Source organism: Pteropus medius, unplaced genomic scaffold (genome assembly GCF_902729225.1).
Source record: "Pteropus medius unplaced genomic scaffold, Ma_sr-lr_union100, whole genome shotgun sequence".
In the NCBI taxonomy this organism is placed as follows: domain Eukaryota; kingdom Metazoa; phylum Chordata; class Mammalia; order Chiroptera; family Pteropodidae; genus Pteropus; species Pteropus medius.
Genome location: NW_024342542.1, coordinates 1,357,333 through 1,381,991, shown reverse-complemented (window position 1 = coordinate 1,381,991; position 24,659 = coordinate 1,357,333). Strand labels below are relative to the sequence as shown.

Here is a 24,659-nt window from a genome sequence, read left to right as displayed (position 1 = left end):
GGATTAACTGCCATTGTTAATTTTTTAAATAAATTTCAAGAAGAAGGCTCTGGTTAAATAAATAAATCTAAAAAAATAAAATAAAATGAAATGAAAAGAAGAAGGCTCCGGCAATTCGAATGTAGATATTAACAAATTACTAGTTGATCATGAATTAACTGAGAATGAATTAATTCACTTAATATCAGAAGCCCATCCTGCCAATGAAGATAGCAGTGACCCTGAACCAGTTTTATTCACTGCAGAAAATATTTACAATGCTCTTCAATTGTCCACAAAACTGGAAACTGCAATTCTAGATATTGATCCAAACATCCAACGAGGCTTAAAATTTCAAAAAGATTTTTTTAAATGTTGCAGTGAATATCGAAGAATTGATAAAAACTTAGCAAAAAATGGGGTTGGAAAAAGATCATCTAAAAACATAAATAACGAAACTGAAGTAGTACTTCCAAACATTTCGAGCGATGAAGACAGTTACTTTGTGCCAATTAAAAAGAAGTCGATTGCTTTAGATTACAGTATAGACATCAACCACAAATAAAATTTACTTTGGTTTTCTCAATTTTCATTAGCAATTTTTTTGTAAAAATATTTGAAATAAATATTTTTATGGCTTATATCAGCCTATTTCTTTAGTATTTTTTTTTCATATTGGTGGGCTCTTTTTGCGTGGTTTTCTATGTAAATCGAGGGACTGGTATATACACAAATATTGAATTACTATGTTATATAATGGAAATTAATATAACATTGTAAGTCAATTATACCTCAGTTTTTAAAACGACAGAATGGTATTGATGAAAGATTAGATAAATATATCAACGAAACAAAAAGAGAGCCAGAAAATAGACCCACATAAATACGGTCAACTGATATTTGACAAAGAAGCAAAACAACTCAATGGAAAAAGAATAGCTTTTTCAGCAAATGATGCTGAAACAACTGGACATCTGTTAGCAAAAAAAAGTCTAGATGTAGTCCTTATACCTTTTACAAAAATTAACTCGTAATGGATCTTAGACCTAAATGCAAAATGCAAAAGTATAAAACTTCTACAAGATAACAGAAGAAAATCTAAGTAACCTTGTGTTTGGTGATGTTTTATAATACAACACCAAGAGCATGATTCGTGAAGAAAAAATGACAAGTTGGACTTTATTAAAATTTAAAATTTTTCTGCTCTGTGAAAGACATTGTTAAGATAATAAAGAGACAAGCCACAGAATGGAGAAAATGTTTACAAAATACATATCTGATAAAGGACTTGTACTTAAAATATACCAAAAAAACCTCATCAAAACTCAACGAAATGTACACCTGAAAATTATATAATTGTATTAACCAATGTTACCCCCATAAACTTAATTTTAAAAAATTAAGTTGTATTTTTTTAAAAAGGCCTGTGCAAGATTGTTTCTACTCTGTGCAGCACATCTATGCCTTTTGCTGGTGTAAAGCCTTATACTGGACTCATCTTGAAAGATAGGCTATAACCAAGTGAAAAAAGTGGTGTGCGATGGCAGAAACAGAAAATCAAGAGAAGATGGGAAGCAGGAAGCTGCTTCCCCCTAAAAATAAAAAAATAAAATAAATTAAAAAAGTAAAACTCAACGATAAGAAAACAACTCAACTGAAAAATGGGCAAAAGAGCTGAACAGACACGTCACCAAAGAAGATACACAGATGGCAAATAAGTATGTAAAACTATGTTCAACATCATTTTTCATTAGGAAATTGCAAATAAAACAATGAGATACCACTACATAACCATTCGAATGGTTAAAATAAAAAAATAAACTGATAATAGCAAATGCTGGCAAGGAAGTGGAATAATAGGAATGCTTATTTGGAGCATTGGAAGATAGTTTGGCAGTTTCTTATAAAGCTAAATAGTTTTACCATGTGACCCAGCAATTGCCCTCTTAGTTATTTACCCAAATGAACTGAAAACTTATGTCCACACAAAAACCTGTACATAGATGTTTACAGCAGCTTTATTCATAACTGCCAAAAACTGGGAACAACCAAGATGTCCTTCAATAAGTAAATGAAAAGCAAGCTGTGATACATCCGAACAATGGAACACTATTCAGTGATAAAAATAAATGAGTCATCAAGCCATGAAAAGACATGGAGGAATCTTAAATGCAAATTGCTAAGTAAAAGAAGTCAATCTGAAAAGGCTGTAGGCTGTATGATTCCAACTATATGACATTTTAGAAAAGGCAAAACTATAGAAACAGTAAAATAAATAAATAAATAAAAATCAGTGGTTGCCAGAGGTTCGGAGAGAGGTAGAAGGATGAATAGCTGAAGCACAGATTAAACTGTTCTGTATGAAACTATAATAGTGGATCTATATCATTATGTATTTGTCAAAACCCAAAGAATGTACAACACAGTGAACCTTACTATAAACTGTAGACTATAATTAATAATGATGATTTGATATTGGTTAATTGTAGCAAATGTATCACACTAATACAGGATATTAAAAAATTGGGAAAATTGTGTCAAAAGAGGGGAGCAGAATGGTATATGGAATTATAGGTACTATTTTCTCAATCATTCTGTAAATCTAAGACTGTACTAAGAAATTAAGTCAATTAATTATTTTAAATGTACTTAGCATACAATCCTGCAATTGCACTGATGTGCATTAATTCCATACAAAAACCTTACACAAATAATCACAGCATCTTTATTCATAATAGCCAAAAACTGGAACTAACCAAGATGTCCTTCAACTAGTGACTGGTTAAGAAAACTGTGGTACATCCATACCATGGAATATTATCCAGTAATAAAAAGGAACTAACTATTCATATATGTAGCAATCTGGATGACTCTAGGGAGAATTATGCTGAGTAAAAGCAAGCCAGTCCCAAGAGGTTACATGCTGTATGATTCCATTTATATAACATTCTTGAAATGACAAAATTATAGAACTAGAGCACAGACTGGTGGTTGCCAGGAGTTAAAGAGGGAGTGAAGGAGGAGGGAAGTGGTTGTAGCTATTAAAAGGCAACATGAGGGATACTTGTAGTGATAGAAATTTTCTGTATGTAAATATCCTGGTTGTGAATCATATCAAGGGTCTACACAATGTTACCATTGGGGGATACTGGGTAAACAGTGCATTCTATTTGAATCTACAACTATCTAAAAATTAAAATTTATCTAAAAAAATAAAAGAAAGAAACAATAGGAAAAAGTAGGATCTTCCTCCTTACCTTAAATGATGTGCCAGGTTGTCCTGGAACCAGGGCAGAGAATCTTTGGGGTGATTTCCCTTCAATTGGCATGTTCGCCCTGGGTCTCAGCCCACCTTCCAAAGCTGAAGGAGTGTCTGTATGTGGACTGCAGTCAGAATACATGGAAGATCCTGCCGCCTCCAGTAAGGGGAAAGCTCAACAGCTCCATAGAGACACCAAGAAATTCTAAAAGGACATTATCCATGTCATCAATATCATTCTACATTCATCCTACAAAGTTTAGCAACCCCAACTCTGAGTGTCAGAGTGGATTATGGAAACACTCATAATATTTGGAATCAAATTAATGAGCTTAGAGTCCCTTATTCTTGTGTGGCTCCACAGGAGACTTTGCACCTGACCCAGCCAGCTCGCCCCTCAATTCCAGGTTCAAGACAGATCTGGGTTTGCAAGGAGGAAGAAACTGGGGCAGTGAATGGTGCTGAAGCCCCATGGGGTGGGCAGGGGAAGGACTTGTCCATGGAAATCTGGTGGTTGACTGTGGAGACAAGAAATCTGGAAATCTGGTCATCTGATCTCTTCTGCCATAATGAATTATTTTGCTATTTTAGGGTGAAAATCTCTCTTAAATTCTTCTATGGGAAGCTCAGCCTCTTCTTTCAAGATGAAGATGGCTCAACATTAACATTACTTATTGAATCAACAAATTAGGGGTGGAGAAAACATGCTGCTATTAACTTACACCAAAAAAAGCATTTGACAGAATTGAGTAGTCATTACTATAAAAACTCAAACTAAAATTAGGGAAGAAATAAATCACTCAAATATCACAAAAATTATTTATGAAACAGTCATGAAACACTGTGCTAAAAACTAAAATAATGAAGCTATTGACATTAAAATTAACAACAAGATAGGGATATCTGATACAACTCAAAATTGTTTTGCTGGCTCTGGCTCACACAATAGAAGATGAAACAATCACAATAAATATTGCAAAGAAAGGAAAATGTAGCTTTCTTTGCCAAGGATATGATTTTATACATAGAAAACCTACCAGACTCTATCAGAATTCATAGGGTAATTTCATAATGGGCTGGATGCAAGATAAAATTATAAGAGCAGACAGTTTTCCCTCTATAACAGAAATCATCAAATGAAAATGGGGAGGACCATTAGTAATGATAGCAAGAAATATATAAAATAAACTTTTTAGGAGCTGGACCTATACAATTAAAAAATTTTTTTAATTGACAAATATAAAATAGTCACACAGACATACCACATCCCTGAGTTAAAAGGTTTAATAAAAATATCAACCCTCCCAAAAGCATTATATTAATGTAAAGAATAAATTAAAAACAAAAATTAAACACAAAGCTCAATAAGATGGAGTATATAAAATTTTGTGGAATGCAGCTAAAGAGATTCTTAAAGGGAAATTCATGTTCTTAAATGATTTTTTTTTTAAACAAAGAAAGGCTGAACGTTAATGAATTAACATCCAATTTAAGAAGTTAGATGAAGAGAAAATAGTTCAGGTAGGAGCAGAAATTAAGGAAATAGAAAACAAAGGTATATCAGAGAAGATCAACAGGCCAAAAGTTGGTTCTTTGGAAAGACTAATAAAATTAGCGAACCTCTGAGAAGACTGATGAATGACAAAATCTAAACATGCACACACTATTAAGATTTGACAAGACGCAGCAAGGAACCTAAAAACTATCCCAGAAGACCCCATCCCTGACCCGCATAGACTCCTATTCACTAAATTCTTTAATTTCCTACAAATTGACAGTGTATCATTCCCAAAAGCCAACAAAGCCATCGCCTCAAAATCACCTTAGTAACTGTCACGCCATAAACCCTCGTGTACTCGCTTTAACGCAACGCGACAGCAAGACTTAAAAGGCTTCTGAGGGCCACTTCTGTTCTCTGTCATCACCTCTGCCATTGCCCCTTCTGGGGCTGTTGGTTTTGCACACGATCAGAAAGGACGTGAGGCTGTGGTCTACTCACTCTGAACCAGGTGCAATTATGGATCAGCTCAGACTTTGTCCATGAGTGACGTTGTTGGGCGGGGAATATGGCTGCGCCCAGGCATTCCTCGATGAGAGCCGCCATCTTAGTGTCCATTCCGTACAGTGGGCTGTTCCACAGAAAGCAGGGGCGTGGGGCGTTGTTCGGGGGTAGAAACCTTCTGGAGACAAGCTTCCGGGAGCAGCTGGTCTTTGGAACTGGGTTCTAAAGGTCTGTGCAGTTTAAAGACGTAGAGGTGGCAGCCCCCATCCCTAGGGGGAGGGAAGATGTGTCCAGATTTTCAAGGGAGATACCACTGGGGAGAGGGAGAAAGGTCAGGATTACAGTTTCCTCCTGGGAGATGTCACTAGGAAGAAAGAAGTTAGTATGGTACAGTCCCCCTCCTGGCCGATACCACTGGGCAAGAGAGGGAAGGAGTCAGGGTGGTACAATCTTCTCCTTGGAAATACCACTAGCAAGAAGGGAGGAAAGCCAGGTTAATGCTGGAGGAGTCAGAGTGGTATAGTTTCCTCTTGATGTGCTGGAATTGGTGTGTAGAAGAGACTTGAAATCTCCTCCATCTTCATTACCTCCATTACCCCACTAAAATAGTCGCTAGGAATAATAATTATAATACTAGCCTTCGATATGGAGAATTGTTTTTCAGAAAATTGTCAATAGAAAAAAATATTTAGAAAAACATTATAAGCGTACTTTCGATGAAAATGTATCTCCAAGACATGCCCCTGATCTCTGCTGTCAACCAGGTTGCAACTGCCTAGGCTCTCTTATATGGGAATTAAGGAGCTGCTACTGACTCTTGGGAGAGAAGAGGGAGTTCTGGACTTTCTTCATCTCTGAACTAAACATTCTTCAAAACCTAGTCCAAGTATACCCTCCTGCAGGAAGCCTTCTCTGACAAGAGGTAGAAAGGGCTCTTTTCCCTGCTACAGGAGTTTCAAACCCAACAGGTAGTCCCTGGCTAAGTTTGCGTATAGGTTGCTGAGTACCCTAAGGACATTCAGATCTCTCGGCCTCAGCTCAGCAATCAGGAGAGTTAGATTGTCAGCCACCCAGACTATCGCATTTTCTCTGTCTCCTCTGCAATATTTGTGAATTAAACGAGAGACAGAATGGCAAATGTGAGAACATTGCTGTAACATACACACTTCTACAGACATTTCCAAAATTTATTATTGTCATAACTTCTGGTCAACATCTCAAATCCTGGACTCTGCAAACTTCCACCATCAATGCCTCCTGGGCTGATCTCAAACCTGGGCCTTTCTTAACTCTGCCTACACCTATGTTGTACCCTTATATTCTGTATTCCTGTCCTCTAACGATTCCATTATTAACGATTCCATTATTAACGTCCCTATATTTTGACCCTGAATCTAAAATGCTGCTAACTCTTCCACCATATGTGCCCTTTATAGACTGAGAGACTAAGCATATGTTAATTCTCCACTATCGATGTCTCTCTGTTCTAGATCTCAACTATTAGACCATGGTTAACTTTTCAACCATCAATGTCCTTTTGGTTATACCTCCAAAACAGACCTCTGTTACAGATGCCTGGTTTCAAGTTCAAACCAGAGGGGAAATGATGTTTGTAAAGTAACAGAGGCCCAAGTTAAAGAACTGGTCCTGAAGTCCATTGAAGGTAGAAGTTCACTCATGATAGCAGACTGCTTATAAGCCTGGGCTTATGGCCTATAAAACAAGATGGTGATTTCTGACAAAATCATTAACTGACATTTTAAGATCAAACCAAGAAGATTGATGATGGAAAAGTTAATATTTTTCTAGGATAGAGACATGGAAGAATTAATGGATGCCCAGGGTTCGAGGTCAGAAGTGATGGTTTGTTGCTTCAGAGATTAGACAATAAAAGGCTTCAGCTACCATTTTGTGTGTTCATTTTCTCTTCTTTCTCCCTCCAAACCCCTCTCTCTCTCCCTTCCTCCTCCCTCCCTCATATCACTTCCTCTGGGAGGAGCCAGCTGCTGTGTCACAATGACACTCAGGAAGCCTTTGAAGAGACCCATGTGCCAAGTAATACTGCCAGTAGCCAGTGAGGAACTGAGGCCTCTAGCCTGTAGTCATATGAATGAGCCATCTTGGAAGTGAAACTTCCAGCCTCAGCTGACTGCAACCCCATTTGATAACTACAACATTGGGAGAGACCCTGATGTTGGAGAGGATGTGGAGAAATAGGAACCCTTATACACTGCCATTGGGACTGCAAATTGGTACAGTCACTATGAAAAACAGTATGGAGGTTCCTCAAAAAACTAAGAATTGATCTACCAGATGATCCAGCAATCCCTCTACTGGGTATTTACCTCAAAGTCTTGAAAATCCATGTCCGAAAAGATATTTGCATACTGATGTTCATAGCAGCATTATTCACAGTGGCCAGGACATGGAAGCAACTGAAGCATCCTAAGATAGATGATTGGCTAAAGAAGTGGTGATACATATATACAATGGAATATTACTCAGCTATAAGAAAAGATGAAATACTGCCACTTGCGACAACATAGATGAACCTCGAGATAATCATGCTAAGCGAAATAAGCCAGACAGAAAAAGTTGAAAATCACATGATATCATTTACACGTGGGATATAAACCTAAAAGCAACAAACGAACAGGACAAACAAACAGAGGCTCATGGACATGGACAATAGACTAGTGGTAGGGGGAAAGAAGGAGTAGAGGGGAGTTAGGTAGGATAAAAGGGGTCAAATATGTGATGACAGAAAGAAATATAACCATGGGAGGTGAACACGCAATGTAAATACATATATATGCCTTACTATTAAAATATACAGCTGAAACTTATTGGATTTCGTTAACCAATGTCGCCATAAAAAAATTAATTAATTTAAAAAATAAGTTAAAAAAAAAGAGAGAGACCCTGAGACAGAACCACTCAGCTAAGCCATTCCCAACTTCTTGATTCCACAGACATTGTGAGATAATAAATGTTGTTTTAAGCTTCTATGTTTAAGGGTAATTTATTATGCAGTAATATATAACTAATACGGGCTTTTAAAGTTTTGATATTTTGTTCATCATTGGTTTTTGTATTAATTTTAACTTTTAAAAATAATGCACCAAAATGTTATTTGTCTTGTTTACTGAGTTTTTTTGGCATCCTCTTAAAATTTGCACATTGAGGTGAGTGCTTCAGTTGCTTCACCCTAGTCCGAGTCCTGCTGAGAAATCTTGTTCTCTAAAGTCATGAACTCTCAGAAACTTCGCTATTTGAAATTATATCAATGAAAATAAAGCATCTCACTTTTGCCTGGATGATCCAACCCACACAGAGGAGCAGGCTTGATTTCCAACCCAGGTTCAGAGTTTCAAATAAGGGGAATCTGGAGCAAACATTGCACACATATAGTTGCTTTAGTGTTTCCAAATAAGGAGGTCCCTGGATCCACTTCAGTCTAGCGGTGACATTGACTCTTTTACATACCAACTTACTTTGCTTTGGGCTAATCAAAACACTGTTTCATTTAAATTTTAACTAAGCTCAGCGCTTCCCCAAAACCCTATAGTAATCCCATTTTTTTTTCCTTTGTTTGGTGAGACTAGGGTGACCAACTATCCCTGTCTGCTCAGGACTGAGGGGTTTACTGGGACAAGTGACATTCACTGTTAAATCAAGAAAGTCCCATGCAAACTGGAACAAGTTGGCCACCCTAGATAAGATTCCCCACAGTTCCTATGGTGTGTGGTCTCCCTTGTGGCTGCATGTTAATAAACCCATTTCCATCAGACTATGGATATGACCCTGGTAGAAATGTCAGACTATGGATATGACCCTGGTGATCTTTATCAGATACACTTAATCAATGTCATTAATGTTAGAAGCGTTCACAGAGGTCGAGTTTGAAATCAGTCCTAGTATATATTGATGGTGGGAAAATTAACAGGCCCTGGGTTCAATCTCCAGATCAGAAGGGCATTGATGGACGAATAGTTAGTTAATTGAAGGCTGAATGCCAAACCATACCAGAAAAGCATTGATGGTGAAAGAGTTATCAGAGCTCTTGATTAGAGGTCAGACTAGTACAATACTGATCGAGTTAGAAATTGGTCCAGAGTTGGTGGAAATGTTAACAGGGGGCTGGATTTTAGATTTTGACACGAGAGCCATTAATAGTGAATTAGATAACAAAATGACCAAACGACCAAATTCAAGAGCTAACCAGATTAGCAATGGTGGTGGAAGAGTTAATAGAATACAGCAACTTGAGCTCTCCTGTCTAGACTTAGACTTGGGGTTGTAGATAGATGGTGCAGCTGGCCAATAGCTGCATATGAGAGGTGGAATCTGGTTTCCTGTGGCCAATGAGGTGAAGCAGCAGCCTGTTACTAGGGAGAAGGACCTGTTGCTATGTGCAGAGTGGGAGAGGCAGGGTCTACTCTGAGTTGCTACAGACAAATAATTAGCCAATGACTGCAGAAGTTGGCTTTAGCCTCTTCAGCCTATGGTAAAGTGTTACTAGGTAGTAACCCCCACTGACCTGTGAAACGAAGCAGCCAAAGTGGTTCCTGAGAGGACGTAGACAGAAGGCACAGTTAGCAAATGGCTTTGGCCTCCCCAATCATATGAGGTGGCCAGGTCTGTGAATCAGCAGAGGTCTCCATTGTCCAATGCAGGGAGGGAGCAGGGCATAGGCTGAGGGCGTACAGATAGATGTGAAGGAAGTGGAAGTGGGTGGGGCGAGGCCTGAGGTTGCTTTGGGCAGATGGTACAGCTGGCCAATGGCTCTGTGTGGGAGACAGATTTTAGTCTCCATGGCCACTGAAATGCGAACATCCCTGTTGCTATGCAACAATAACTTTGCTGTCCCAAATTATATCAGTAAGAATGAAACCTCTCACTCTTGCCTGGAGAGTCTAAATCATTTTGACACGAAACAGCAGCCTCAATTTCCAATCCAGGTGGAAGAGGAAGGGGAAACAGCATGAGAGGCTCTAGACAGATGACACATTAAAAAGAAAAACATGAAATTTAATAATTACTTTATCTATACTACATATCCAGAATATTATCATTTCAACATGTGATCAATGTTTTAATTAATGAGATATTTGGCATTCTTGTTATAATAAGTGTAAAATCAGATGGTATTTAATACTTACTTCTCAATTTGAATGCTAAATTTTCATTGAAAAGACTTGATTTGTATTTAGATTTCATAAAAAAATTATTATTAAAAACAGATTAATATCATAAGTTATTCCAAAACATACTTCAAAAGTTTTCCAATAACTGAATTATCTATTTTAAAATTTCAATTAGTTAAAATAAATAAAATTTTAAATTCAATTCTTAGTCTCCTAGCCTCATTTGAAGTGCTTAGTAGCCACACATGGCTAGTTGTCTGTCTTATCAGTTGACACTACTGCACAACATGCCGTTGATGGATGGAGCTGAGAGAGGCATGGTTTTGAGTCGTAAACCAGAGAAGCATGGATGGTAGAAGAGTTCATAGAGACCAAGGTTGAAGATATATAAAAGATGGGCACTGGTGGTGTGGTGGTGAATTGTTGACAGAAGCCCACCTGCAAGGTCAGACCAGAGTAGCACTGACTGTGGAAGAGTTAAGAGAGACTTGGGTTTGAGGTCATGTGCTGGCTGGAAAATTACTGCTTGGCTATCGCCCATGAGAACATAGGCTATCATTCATGGGAACATAGGCTATCACCTATGGGAACATAACATTCTAACAATAAGCTTTCTGCTTCTGTAACCCTGCTTGCACAACCGACCTGTGGGTTGACAGTTAGTAAAAAGAAGAAAAATAGACTTGTGTGTTCAAACAAAATGAAGAATGGGGTTTAGGGCTTAAAAACCCTGTACCTCTGCATTTCGGGGCTGCTTAATTTGGGGTCTACGTACCCCTGGCAGACCCAGCTGGCTGAATAAAGAGTGTGTTTCCTATAACTCACTGATTTCTGGTGGTCCGTGTGTCTAGTGGGGGCTGGCGGCTACAACAGTCAGCCTGAGAAGCAATGATAGTGTAGGGTAGGAAAAATTTGCCTTCTACACTTAATAGGATCTTTGGCTGGTCTAATAAATAAATTGACATAAGATAGATTAACAGGAGAAAAACAAACAGAAGTTTAATATCATGTGCTGAACAAAAATCTTTCAATTTTTAAAAGAAAGGGTTTATTAGGACATTACTAGCAAAAAAAAAGGAAAGACTGATCTAGGGTCATGGAGTCTAAACCACATGACTAGGTAGAAAAGACAGACATGTCTGTCATCCCAGGGTTTTGCAAGCGTTTTTAATACATCAAGTAAAGGAAATAAAGGTTTAAGCCTGCCTGAAAAGCTTTACATTAGCTATAGACAAAGGGAACGGGAGAAGGTAAAGCTGAGCTAGTTCTGGGATTGGCACTGCAGAGTCCGTAAAGCTCATGTGTAAACAAGAAGCGGAGGCTCCTGGGGTTCGATGGCGCCTGGCTATTCTCTCTTTTTAGATAATCTCTGAAATACCCACCTGGAAGTTAATTTAACTAAGGACTGTGAGCAAGCTTTTGTCAGTTTTGCAATGTAATTGTTAACTGATTAACCTCTTTTTGTCCCTTCCACCCTCTGGTCTGCTGTAATTTCATTTCAGACATTTCAGAATTTTTTCCTTATCATATATATGCTTCCTGTAACATGGAAGAGATCCATGAAAATAGAGTAACTTTTTGAAACGACCGAAGCCGTCACCTTAAATACCATGTTCAGCTAAAAACAAAAAATGTTGGGAATGGGGGATTTGGTTATGAAAGATTATCAGGAAAATCACAGTAAACAAGAGCATGGTTGTTATGCAGATTTAAATTGTTGTCTTCTCCATTGATAAGAATCTAAAGATTGAGCTACCCACTCAACTAGGGAGACACCCTTACAAATGGAGATTTCCCTTATAAATGTAAATGTCTCCCATGGAGGGCAGCTTCTACTTCATTTTCAGAGCTTTTCCCATGTCTGCAGTTTCTTAAAAATAACCAGTTTAAAATAATCCTTATGCCAAAGAGCCATATTTTGGGGTGGTAAGTTCTGCTCCCGTACAATAGTTTTAAAATAGAGGTTTCCAGTCAAACAAGCAGCACAGACCCTTTTCTCCGTATTTCTTCCTGCTAAGCACGACTATCAACCCTGGAAATAAAATGAGACAAACAAAGGAAAACCATGAAAGGTATTAAAAAGAAGATGAACTCATTTAGGATCCCAGGACTGTAGGGACAGCACAACTGCAGGGCATCTTCTGTCCCCCCCTACCCAGTGGAAGAAGGCAACTCAGGCCTAGCATTTCTCGATGCCTAACCAAGCAACAAAAGACAGTTCAAGTAGGCTCCTTCCTTCTCTGGATCAAATGGAAGTCTCTCTGACAGTGTTAGGCAAGCATCACTTCAACAAGATGTACTGAGAACTCACTTAAAATAACTGGCCATGAGAAGTGCTCTCTTTCTCCACTGGGCCCGAGACTCCCTTCCCCCATCAACACCTGGGGGCAGGCAGGGAGGACCTACAGGAGGGATGCAGCTACAACAACAGACCAGGCCCAAAAAACTCCTTTTACCTTGAAGGCCCCAAAGACCTGAGATTCCTGTCTCCCAGAGGAGACATGAGGTTGGTGGGTAAAACTGGCAGGAAGGACCCAACCAGGCAGCCAGCCCTGGAAAACCTTCCCCTGCTGAAAGGCACTGGGGCAGGATGGCAGAACCAGCAACAGGAACCCATCCATAACAAGCATCCTGACCCTGGCAGGTCTAAGATTCCCCTTCCCTTCACAGAGACACCTGGGCAGCCAGAAGACACTGGACAGGGGAGCCCATCACATCCCTCTACCAGCAAGAAACAGCAAAGGCCTGCCTTATAGAAATCCTTACCAAACCTTCAGGCAACACCAGCAAAGACAAGTGAAAGTCCCAGAGGATAGACCAAGCAGATGAAAATAACACCACAAAAACTCTGAAAATTAAACTGCTATTAGAACCACAGCACGACTAGGCCAAAACATGCATGCTAAACCTAAACAGGGTCACTGACTGCTGAAATAAAAAATTTTATTTAATAGAACCCAGAGTCTCCTAAGATCATAGACAAATGCCTAGGATATAGTAGAAAATTGTCCATCATTCCAAGAACCAAGAAAATCACAACTTGAATTAGAAAAAATAATTAACTGATGCCAACACTGAGATGACTCAGAAGTTCAAATTATCTGAAAAGGATTTTAAAACAGCCATCATAAAAATGTTCCAACAATCAATTATAAATTATCCTGGGACAAATAAGAGAAAAATCTCAGCAACAAATAGGATTTAATAGAACTGAGAAATACAATAAAAGAAATAAAAACATTGTATGCATTCAATAGTAGAGTGGAGATGACAGCAGATAAAATGAATAAAGTTAAAAATGGATCAGTAGAATTCACCCAATCTGAACAGCAGAGAGAAAATTGACTGAAAATATTAAACAGAGTTTCGTAGATCTGTGAAACAATAACAAAAGACTCAGCATTCATATCACGGAAGTTCAGAAGAATAAAAGAAAGACAGTGAGGCCAAAAGAGTATTTGAATTGACAAGGAGAAAATTCTGAAATGTCCTAAATTAAATTACTGCAAGCTAGAGGGTGGAAGGAAGAGTCAAAAAGGGGTTAATCAGTTAACAACTGCAGCGCAAAACTAAATACTACTCCACTCCATGGCTATTTCCGAGATTATCTAAAAAGAAAGAATAGCCAGGCGCCAAGGAACCCCAGGAGCCTCCACTTCTTGTTTACACATGAGCTTTACTGTCTCTGCTGAGGACTCTGCTGAGCTTAGCGCGCTTCACTTCTCCCATCCCCTTTGTCTGTAGCTAATGTAAATTCTTTCAGAATGACTTACATCTTTCCCCATACAATTTGATATATAAAAAAGCTTACAAAACTCCAGGATGATGGACATGTCTGTCATTTCTACCTAGCCATGCTGCTTGTAGTTTAGACTCCATTCTCCAAGACCAGTGTTCTTTTTTTTTTTTTTTTTGCTAGCAATGGCTAATAAACTCTTTCTTTTAAAAAGACTTTCAGCCATGAAAGTTTAAACTGTTGTTTAACAAAATAAATAATTAATGAAATGTCCCAAATTTAGCAAAAAACAAAACCTAGAGATCCAAGAAGCTGAAGGAAATTCAACAGGATAAACTCAAAGAAATTCATGTCAAGATATAACTAAACTTTTGAAAACTAAAGACAATGAAGATAACTTGAAAGCAGCCAGAAAGAAACAAAGCATTACTTCTAGGGGAACGTCAATTTAAGTGACAGACTGGACAGGGGAATTGGGGAGATACTGTTAAAGGGTATAAACTTGCAACTAGTAGATAAATAAGTTCTGGAGATCTAATGTACAGCATGATGAATATAGCTAATGATACTCTATCATATACTTGAATGTTGCTGTTGGGGAGGAAGGAACTTTACCCTCAAGGTTGTTCTGGCTGGTCTAATAACCAAATGGACACAAGACAGCTTAGCAGGGGAAAGTAACAAAATTTAATACACACTTATATGTGGGAACCCCACACACATGAGAGTTAGAGGCCCCACATTAATGAGAGGTTCAGAGACAGAAAGAGAACATGGGTATATAAGGCATTCTGAGCTAGAGATGAGGTAAGGTGCCTTGGGGGTTTCAAAGTCTCATTGCAGAATGATAAGAACAGATGTTTAGCAAATAGAAGTTTGTTCTGCCATATAGGTAGGTCAAAAAGAGATAATCGCTGATAATTTGTTGTGGGCAAAACCCCTAATTCAAGTTCTTCTATGTAGTTAAAGGAAAGGGCAAAAGTTTCTCTTGAGCCTGAAGCTAAAATTGCCTTTAGCTCAAACTAATCTGTGTACCACTGAGGCACATCTTGGGGTGGCTCATTCTGAATCCTTACATTGCCTAGAGAGTAGATCTTAAATTTTCTCACTGCAGAAAAGAAATGGTAACTATGTGACAGGATAAAGGTGGAAGCTAAGGCTATGGTAGTAATCATCTTGCAATAAATAAATTATCAAATCAACATATTGTACACCTTAAACTTACACAGTGTTATATGTCAATTATACCTCAATTTTTAAAATGCAAATAAATAAATAAATAGATAAATAAATAAGTAAATAAATAAATAAATAATAAATAAAAGAACAGACTTTTTAAAAAAATGATAGCAGATTTCTCATCTAGAGGCCAGAAGGAAGTGGCATAACATTCTTCAAAATGCTGAGAGAAAAGAATTTTCAACTGCAGATTCTATATCTGGTGAAACTATCCTTCAGGTAAGAAAGAGAATTAAAGAGCTTCTGGGCTGGTGAACACACGGAGATCTGGGGGAAATGGTGCACCCCTAGAGAGGTCATTTGACGCTCCACACTTCTTCCTATAGATTGCCCTATACATCTCTTCCATCTGGCTGTTCCAGAGTTATATCCTTTTATATATAAAAAAAAAATACTGAAGATCTAGTAAGTAAAATCTTTCTCTGAGTTCTATGAGCCACTCTAGCAAATTAATCTAACCCAAGGAGTGGGGTTGTGAGAACACACTCCTTGGGTTAGATTGAATTTTTAATTAGTTAATACCCAGTCAAGTCAGTACAGGAAACAACCTGGACTTGCAACTGAAATCTGAAGTGGTGGGGGAGGGACAGTCTTGGAGGACTAAACACTTAATCTATGGAATGGCCATTTGAATGGCATTTATTACCTTGCTATTAGACATTATTAATTGAAGCCACCTCTATGAATGAAGGATGTAAAGTGACCTTAAAACCTGAAATAACCACAGTGTCTAGGATGATGTTGGAGAAGCACCCTAATGGGAATGGCAGTGCCCAGAAGACTTTCATAATAATGTGGAAATGGTTTATACAGGACCATGCTGCTGGGGGAATGCAAGGAGGAGATACTAACATTCGGGGAGCCTAGGACAGACTTTGGAACTGCGTGAGGAGATACTGGATTCTATTGTCACTTGGACTGTGGTGCCTCATAAGCAGCTCTCAACTGACTAAGTGATGTTTAGTTTGTGGATGGCTGTTCCACGGTGAATGGACAACATCCTGTTTGGAAGGTCACTACTCTGAGTGAAGAAAGTAAAAACAAATCAGCTCAGTGCCCTGAAGTGCATGTTGTTTTCCCAGCAGTTATGGAAGACCTGAACAGTGTTTAGTTTTTTACTGACTTGTGGGCAGCAGCTAATGGCCTGGCGGCATGGTCAGGCAGGAGGGCAATGGAAACCAGGCCTATTAAAGGGTTTTCCTTGTGGGGCATAGCCCCGTGGGAATTTTAGGGATGCATTAAAGAACTCCTTTCCAGGTTTGATGATTAGAATCAACAAGCAGATATCCCCATGTACTCACTTAAGATGGCCACCTGAGTCCATCAGATGAGTGAACATGGGGGTCTGCACCCCCTGAGGCACAAAACGCCAATAACAACTGTTTTGTCTGCTAACAAGAGACAAAGAGTGCAAATGGCTGTGGCAGATTCCCTGGGGTGAAGGCCCAGATCATAGCTGGCAAGTCAGACTGATACTGATAGCCCTGGGGGAGCTACACATGGGTCTTGACAGGAATAAAGTCCGACTCTAGACTGGGTTTTGCCTACCCAGTGATAGATGAAAATGCTCAGAGTATGATAAAAGAACCAGAACAGAAGATATTGCATAAATTTGGATGTCTGAGCATCATTTCTTCAAACCAAGGAACACACTTTACAGCCGATAAAGTCCAACAATGGGCAGAAATATCCTCCTCAGAGTAATAGTTAGAGAATTAGAACAGGCAGTTAAATTAATGTTTGTCTAAAACAGGGAGATAAAAGCATGAAGAGCTGGCTTGCACACCTTCACAAGTGTGTGCTCACACTCAACATGAACATGAGTGGGGCTAAATGAGTGTTTCTACTAAATAGGTTTCTCTGTTTTTCTGGTGGATCTGGGAGAGAGGGAATGGAGAAGGTGCTGGTATTCTTTCTTTCCCACATCATATCAATTTTTTTTCCCTCTACTTGATGCAGTGATAGTAGAATCAGGGCTGCAACTACAAGGGCTGGAAACAGGGATGATTCTTAAGCAAGAGAGTGTAACTCTATTTTTAACCTTTATGTCAGAATTCCTAAAGGTCTGATGGGGCAGGACATGCCTTCTCCCCTTAGGACAAAATTGGAGCTAACAGTGAATGCGATTATATTGCCTGGTGGTTCTGCACCTGTGTAACCTTACTTTATGTATTTTTAAAGGAGGAGGAGGCACTTGCTAGACTGTTATTGCTGCCCGCAATCTAGAACAGCACTGTGGTCAAACCTACTGTCCCTTCCAGAGGTGAAAAGGTTTGAGTATAAATGGAGAGAAGGAAAAATAGTAGCTGAGGGTAAGGGATGAATAAATGGGTTATGTTATGTAATGTGGGAAATCCGATATTATGTTAACACCTTGAAAGAGGCTCAGAGCAAGAGATGATACCGTCTCTTAGCTTGATTATTCCAGATGCCTGAAAATGTGAAGTCATGTTTGCCAACACCACTCCTGCTTTGGGAACCTCACAAGATAGAATGAAAGCCTACGAAACTGAGTGGTCTCACCCTAGGAGACATTTTCATGATGTGATGATGGACTGGATAGTTTTTAAGGACTAAACGAGATTCTAGTAATGTGCCATTATCTGTTACTTTTATGATTGTTTTGCTATAAAAGATCCATGTTCAAAGGCCAGAGGGTGACTATGATATTGCGATTTATAATAAGGAATATATATTTGGTTTCTGGCACAGAACTCCTAAACCTCTTAAAATTTCCTAAGTAGCAAAAGCAATAAATTGTCTTTTGTTATGTTAATGAGGTGACTTTCAGATCTCACCTAAGGATGGGGGGACTCTTTCACTAACTATTACCTTTGCCTCAAGGCCATGTCAAACTTTTATGCTCACATTTTATTATTAAAGCAGGTGCTCCCTGGACTCTCTGGGACCTTTTTAGGCATTTAAAGCAAAATATGAACAGTAGTCTCATCTCATTCCTTAGTCTTCCTGATGGTTGAAATGGTCCATTTGTATCATAGATTTTTAAATTTTTACTCATGTGCTCCACTGTTTTTAAAGTGAACTTGTGCACAAATGTGCAGATTCAATGTTTTGTGATTAGAGAGAGTTGGAACTTTCAATCCCACCCCCTTGATTATCAGAGAAGTCAGAGGCCCTGGAGATTGATTTCAATTGTCAGTGGACAATGATTTAATCAGTCATGCCTATGTAATGAAACTGTTACCAGCAATGAAGTGTCTGCATTGTGGGAGTCAGGGGCTCCGTCCTTGGATCCCGCATAAAAGATTTATGTGGAGATCTGAAGCTCAGAGAAGAAAGAGAAGATGAAAAGTAGCAAACAGAAATGATTTTATTAAGTAAAGTAGGCAGAGTAAAGTGTACTTGGAAGAAAGTCTAAGGAGGCACCTCAATAGAAGACTGAGGGCCCCAAGCAGTTGAGGGCTGGGGTTTATATGAGCCGTAGGATTTCTTTGTTCTCTCTCTGTCTCTCCTACCTCAAATGGAGTAAATTTTCTGGTCCTCCTTTAGACCTTCCTACTCCAAACTGGGGCCTGTGTAGTGTGTACCCTGAAGATTTTGAGGGTAGGTGCACGCTCAGTTAACTAATTTTGCCCATACCAGTTGAGTGCCTCATATAAAGATCATATAATGCTCCTTTGCAGTTAACTGACTGGGTGAAGTGCGAGGTGGGGTTGTGGGGTGCATGAAGAAGGTGCTGGGTACTATTAGGCTTTTTGGTCTGCGGGTTGGCTTTCTTGACCTTTGGGCGGGGGGGAGGGGGGGGGGAGGTTCCACAAACCTGCCAGACCCCTGATTGTATATTTTCTTTTCTCAGGAGCTGGTCTTGGGACCTTGTTAACCCTTCATTATCCGTCTCCCTCTGGCTCATACCTACCTATCTACTTATCCTGTCAAAACCTCCATAAAAAACCAAAAGGACAGGGTTTGGAGAGGTTTTCGTGTTGATGAACACGAGGAGATCTGGGGAGAGTGGCAGGCCTGGAGAAGGCATGGAAGCTCCACAGTTTTTCCCCCAAACCTTGCCCTGCGCATCTCTGCCATCTGGCTGTCCTTGTACAGTACATTGGTGATCTAGTAAGTAAAAAATAAATTAATTTTTTTTAAGAAAGAAAAATAAAGACATACTCACACAGAGGAAAAGTCAAAGAATTTGTTGCTAATAGATCTACCCTCAACTATTGGCTAAGGAAGTTCTTCAAAAAACAGAAAATGACAAATGAAAAAATCATGGAGCATCGGGAAGGAAAAAGACTCAAGGAGAAAAACAGGAATATGGCTACCCTTTTCCTCATGACTTTTCTATATCGTATTTGATGATTCAAACAAAAGTGGGGGAGGTAAAGAACCTAAATGGAAGTGAGGTTTCCACACTTCACTAAAGTGGTAAAATGTTAGTACCAGTATATAGTGAGACCAAGAGATCAGGAGATGAATGCCATGAAAAGAGAGTTTATTATACTCACAGATACCAATAGGAGAGGGCATGCCACACCAGGAAGCACCAGAGTTAGTAAAGAGACAGAGAGAACAAGGGGAAAGCATGGATGTTATGGACTGAATGTTTGTGTCCCCCCAGAATTCATATGTTAAAGCTTTAACTCATCAGTGTGGTTGAATTCGGATATGGGGCCTCAGAGGAAATAATTAAGGTTACATGAGGTTAAGAGTGGAGCACTGATCTGACAGGACTAGTGTCCTCATAAGAAGAGACACCATAAGCAACAATATTATATAACAGTCATCAAACTTGTTAAGAGACTAGATATTAATTATTTCTACCAAAAAAAAATGACATGATAGAGGTGATAACTATTGTTACAATGGCCATCATATTACAATATATAAATGTATTATTCACCTCAAATTTACACAATGTTATATGTCAAATGTATTTCAATAAAAAATTAAAATTAAAAAGAAAACTAATCAAAAAGAGCATTTATTTTTCCATATTAAAAAAAGAAAGAAGAGACATCAAATGCTCATTCTCTCTCTCTCTCTCTCTCTCTCTCTCTCTCTGTTTCTCTCTGGGTATGCAGAAAGAAGAGGTCATGTGAGCACACAAAGAGAAAGTGTTCATCTGCGACCCAAGAGGAAGGCCCTCGCCAGACACCAACCATGATGACACCTTGATTTGGGACTCCTAGCCTCTAGGACTGCGATAAAACCAATTTTTATTATTTAAGCCATCCAGTCTGTATTTTGTTATGGCAGCTCTAACAGATTAATACAATGGGCAAGAGGTTTATTATGGTTTCTATGGAATGAAACAGACAAGGCAGGGTAATGGGGTTTAGGTTTGGCTAGTTTGAATACTTTCTTTCAGTGGGCGCTGGTGCACAGGGGCTGTCCCTAGTTGTCTGGTACCTGGCCCTGAGGTGATTAGGGCAGATGGCCTGGAGTGTGACAGCCTGATAGAATAGGGTTAGGGGTATGAGATCTGGATTGGTTGGTTTGCATTTGAAAGATACTCATGAGCAAGTTGCTTATTATCTCTAGGAATTCATTAATTCTGGGAGGTACAGTCCTTCCAGGGTCAGTAAGGCCCCAGATGTCAAAGAATTATAAAACAGAACATAAAAAGACATGGTTAATACACAGTAGACTGTGATGAATTCATCTGCGTATTTTAATACTAAGAGCAACCACTATAAAATCTGTATAAAGAAAGAGATACACCCAAAAGTACTAAATAAATCAAAATGGAATTCTAAAAACTATCAAGTAACCCACAGTAAGGCATGAAAAAAGAAACAGAAAACCAAGAACCAAAGGAAACAAACAAAAACCAATAAATTAGAAGACTCAAGTGCTAACATATCAATAATTACCTTAAATACAAATGATCTAAATATACCAATTTAAAAACAGAGATTTTTAGAATTGCTTAAAATCAACACAACCCAACTACATCTATTGCAAAATTAGTTTGACAGTAAGAATGACAAAAATAAGAAAGAAGACACAAATCACCAATATAAGAAGTGAAATTTGAAATACCACTAAGGGTCTTAAAGCCATTAAAAAGATAGTAAAGGAATCTTACAAAACACCTTGTGGTCATAAATTTGACTTGGAAGAAATGGACCAATTCTTCAAAAACCACAAACTACCAAAACTCAACTAAAATAAAGTAGATAATCTGAATAATTATACAACGATTAAACAAATTGAACTTATAATTTAAAAGTCCAAGGAAACGAAATGTCCAGATTCATATGGTTTCACTGGAGAGTTTTACCACTTACAAAATAATTCACACCAATTTTACATGATCTCTTACAAAAAATAGAAGAGAATATTTCCCAGCTTATTTTATGGCACCAGAATTACCCTGACAAAAAAGAAAACAAAGCCAATACTTTTTTAAAAGCCCTGTAAACCAATATTCCTCATAAACTCAGACACAAATATTCTCAACAAAACATTAACAAGCCAAATACAACAATATATAAAAAGAATTTTACATCATGACCAAGTGGGATTTATTCCAAGTATGCAAAGCTGGTTCAATACTTGTAAATCGATCAATGTCATCCACCATATTAACAATCTGGGGTGTTTTCCAACACCAACAACCAATACTCCAACTCTCTGGACACCAACTTGGTGTCCAACAATTCAATTCTGACACAAACTGTCCAGAGTTAGTGCAGACCCCACAGCTTAAAGGCTCAGTCCCACAAAACTGCCCTCATTTCAGATGCCAGTTGCAAGCCTATTCTACTGACTGGTGGCTATAAATAGGAGACTCCCATAAACCTCTCCTTGGGTTCAATAATTTGTTACTGTGGCTCACAGAACTCAAGGAAACACTTTATAGTTATGCACCACATAAAGACGTTTCAGTCAATGATGAACAGCATATATGATATTGGTCCCATAGATTATAATGGAGGTGAAAAATTCTTATTGACTGGTGACATCGTAGCTGTCATGATATCATAGTGTAACATATTACTCACGTGTTTGTCGTGATGCTGATATAAACAAACCTACTGTGCTGCCAATTGTATTAAAGTACGAGACATAATTATGTACAGTACATAATAGTTGATAATGATAATAACTGACTATGCTACTGGTTTATGTATTTACTATACTATGTTTTTTCTTATTATTTTAGAGCATACTCTTTCTACTTTAAAAAAATTTGCTGAAGGAAACCCATCAACAAAACAAAAAGACAACCCACTGAATGGGAGAAGATATTTGCCAATGATATATCAGATAAGGGATTAATATCCAAAATTTATAAAGAACTCATCCATAACCTAAATACACACACACACACACACATACTACACACAATACACACACACAATAATACACACTCATACACACAATAATAATACACAATACACCAACTATAATTAAAAAAATGGACAGAGGGCAGGAATTGTATTTACTGGGGAGGACATAAAAGAGCCAATAGACATGAAAAGATGCTCAAGGTCACTAATCATCAGATAAATGCAAATTAAAACTACAGTGAGATATCACATCACATTTGTCAGAATGGCCATCATCAATAAATCAACAAACAACAAGAGTTGGTGAGGATGTGGAGAAAAAGGAACCCTCGTGCACTATTGGTAGGACTGCAAACTGGTGCAACCACTATGGAAAACAGCGTGAAGGTTCCTCAAAAAATTAAAAATAAAACAACCTTATGACCTAGCAATTCCACTTCTGGGTATTTATCCAGAGAAAACCAAAACACTAATTCAAAAAGATATATGCACCCCTATGTTTACTTCAGCGTTATTTACAATAGCTAAGAAATGGAAGCAAGCCAAGATATGGAAGCAACCTAAATACTCATCAATAGATGATTGGATAAATAAGAGGTGAGTACATATATACAATGGAATATTACTCGACCATAAAAAATAAATCTTATCATTTGCAACGAAGTAAGTGGACCTAAAGGGTATTATACTAAGAGAAATAAGTCAGACAGAGAAAGACAAATGCCACATGATCTCACTTATATGTGGAATCTGAAGAACAAAAGAAAATAAATGAATGAACGAAACAGAATGGAAACAGAATTATAGATATAGAGAACAAACTGGTGATTGCCAGATGGGAGGATGATTGAGGGACCGAGTGAAAAAGGTAAGGGATTAAGAAGTAAAAATTGGTAGTTACAAAATAGTCATGGGAATGTAAAGTACAGCATAGATAATATTGTAATAATATTGTAATAACTATGTATAATGTCAGGTGGATACTAGACTAATTCACTTCGTAAATTATATAAATGTCTAACCACTGTGCTGTACTCCTGAAACAAATATAAAATAATATTGAATGTCAACTCTAATTGAAAAATTAAAATTAAAAAACAATTGCCTAAATATTGCACAAACTGTACAATTAGCAATGCAGAATTAGCTATAATTGTCATTCTTCACACAAAGTGGTTAACACAATGAGCTTCTTTAATTTGTTCTCATCAAGGAGTTCAGATGTGCATGTGTGGGGCTGTGTGTGAGTCTGTTGTCTCTGGTGACTAGCTGAAACATTTACAATCAATTGAAACCAAACATCTCACAACAGTATTCTCCAAATGATGTTCATTAAGTGAAGCTTTCCTTCTCTCACAACCTAAAATAATCTTATTTTGCATAAACACAAACAGTGGCCTGGGGATAGTCACAGGAGATTCTATCACAGAAAACAGAGTAAGGAAGTTGTTAGCCTTTTTCGCATTTATGAGCTGTTATGATAGTTCATGTTTAAAATCACAGCTTATCAGTAGCCTGGATATTGAACTCAACATCTTGATACCCTCTCCTAAGTTGCTATTAGAAGCTATGCAGAGATGACTTGAAATTTGCATATATTCTATTTGTCATTAATGCTTTCTTATCTATTCAAATCGGGGCTTACGTTTGGGATCTACTGAGAAAAATTATGCTTCTAAGGTATTTGTATAAGAGAGTATAATTTCTTGTTTATTAATAAAAGGCATTCTTTTCAAAATGGAGAAGAAGTTTGCTGTGAAACAGTATGTTTATGCCAGCAGCAGCCTCATACATCTGTGTGTACTGCTTCTCTCTCTCTCTTTTTTTTTTTTCAAATGACTTAGATTTAAATTAGGAGCAAACTAAATGGAGAGTTTACAATAGAGTTGATTACATTTCTTTTGCAGACTGAGCTGGGACTGGGGCTGCCCCTCAACTTGATCCCTTCCAGACAAAGACATCCACAGTGTCCCTGGCAGTCTGGCTCAGGGAAGGAGGAGACTCTGTTGGCTCCATATGTCGAGGTCACCTTGCCCACCCC

At 38.2% G+C, this 24,659-nt stretch overlaps 1 protein-coding gene across 2 annotated transcripts in view; it reads right to left on the bottom strand.

Moving 5' to 3' along the window:
- ZNF157 (zinc finger protein 157) overlaps positions 1–9,943 on the bottom strand; it is a 38,468-nt gene extending 28,525 nt beyond the window's left edge. The window contains exons 1-3 of one of the 2 annotated variants that reach the window (XM_039866412.1): positions 9,781–9,943; positions 5,238–5,553; positions 3,237–3,443 (exon numbers count right to left, since the gene is read on the bottom strand). The gene's annotated coding sequence lies outside the window, so the exon portion shown is untranslated. The remainder of the gene's footprint in view (positions 1–3,236; positions 3,444–5,237; positions 5,554–9,780) is intronic. The other variant, XM_039866413.1, reaches the window with a different exon arrangement.
- Positions 9,944–24,659: the final 14,716 nt, after the last annotated feature.